At 41.6% G+C, this 1,818-nt stretch overlaps 1 pseudogene; it reads left to right on the top strand.

The window, feature by feature from the left end:
- Positions 1-518: 518 nt before the first annotated feature.
- On the top strand, positions 519-1,498 carry LOC103550148 (olfactory receptor 10G7-like; annotated as a pseudogene).
- Positions 1,499-1,818: the final 320 nt, after the last annotated feature.

Raw genomic sequence — 1,818 nt, forward strand, 5'->3', positions numbered from 1 at the left:
AGCCAGCAAGAAAACAGGGGCTTCAATCCTAAAGCTTCAAGGAAATGTATTTTGCCAAAAGCCTTAATAAACTTAGAAGACGACCCTGAGCCTCAGATGAGATTACAGACCCAGCTTACACCTTGATTTTAACTTGATGAGACTTTGAGCAAAGGACCCAGCTGACCTGACTGAAAAAATTGCACAATAGTAAAACTGAATTGTTTTATGCCATTAAATGTGAGGTAATTTATGATATCAATAGAAATTAATGCCATGGATTTCTCCTACTTCTTTTTGCATATATCTGTGTTTGCCTCTATTGTGTGTGTGTATGTGAGAAAGAGAGAGAGGCGGATGATGAAATCATTCCATCTTACTTATCAAAGAAGCTTTGCAATAGGCAAAGTTGAATATAACTCCAGAATTATCTGTCATGGATGAGGCAGTTGCTACACAGAGAATGGGTTCTCAGTTCTCAATTAAATGCTGGATGTTCTTTATGTTCCTACGCGGAGAGTGACCAAATGTGTTGAAAAATGACAAATGTGAGCCTCGTGACAACATTTGTCCTAATACGGCTTCACCATGTACCAGCGCTGAACACCTGGCTCTTTGGAATCTTCTTGGTGATTTGCATACTCACTGTGGTGGGGAACCTCCTCATCCTGCTGGTGATCATGGTAGATTCCCACCTCCAAACCCCCATGTACTACTTCTTCACCAACCTGTCCTTCATTGACATGTATTTTTCCACAGTCATTGTGCCCAAAATCCTGATGACCTTGGTTTCCCCAGGAGGCAAAGCTATCTCCTCCACATCTGTGTGGCCCAGCTTTACTCCTTCCACCTGCTGGGGAGCACCAAGTGCCTCCTCTACATAGTCATGTCGTATGACTGCTACCTGGCCATCAGTTACCCATTCATGTACAGCAGCATGATGAGTGGGAGAGTGTGTGCCCTCCTGGCCATAAGAACATGGCTCAGTTGCTCTCTGCACGCTGCTGTCCAGACCATACTGACATTCCCTTTTCCCTACTATGGGTTCAACTTCTGTGATGCACCACCCATCCTCAACCTGGCCTGTGCAGACACCTCTGCCAACGAGATGGTGATACTTGTCAACATCGAGGTAGTGGCTTCAGGCTGTTTTCTCCTGATAGTGCTGTCCTACGTGTCCAATGTCTGTTCCATCCTGAAGATCCGCACCTCAGAGAAGAGATGCAGAGGATTTCAGATCTGTGCCTTTCACTGAATTGTGGTCCTTTGTTTCTTTGGCCCTGGTGTTTTCATTTACCTGAGGCCAGGCTCCAAGGATGCTGCGGATGGTGTTGTGACAGTTTTCTACACTGTGCTGACACCCCTTTTAAACCCTGTGGTGTATGCCCTGAAGAACAAGAATGTGAGGAAAGCTCTGCTGAAGATGAAAAGTGAGTCAGTATTCATTCACAGTAAATTAGAAAGGCCGGATATGACTAGGTTCTTCTTTATTTATAATTCAATTAAAAAACCAATATGAATATTATAGTTTCAAGGAGCATTTCAATTACCCAATCATAATGTGTAATGAATATTTAATGAATTTTAATTTCTTTTCCTTGTGCAATGCTTGTAAGGAGCCCTGTTTAAGCAACTATTTAACCGTGATAATCTAAGAGAAACAAAAATGGCCCATTCTCCTCTTTTGGTGTTCTATCAAGTAAATCATCAGAGAAGTGGTTTACTTCTATCTCCTACATACGTATTTTCAAGAATTGCTATCCAATATAATGCTATTGTATTTTATTTTGTGTAATTTAAATAAAGGCTTTATAAAAAGCTATTTCTTTCCCTTTGCAA

The sequence above is a fragment of the Equus przewalskii genome, chromosome 6, assembly GCF_037783145.1.
Source record: "Equus przewalskii isolate Varuska chromosome 6, EquPr2, whole genome shotgun sequence".
NCBI lineage: Eukaryota > Metazoa > Chordata > Mammalia > Perissodactyla > Equidae > Equus > Equus przewalskii.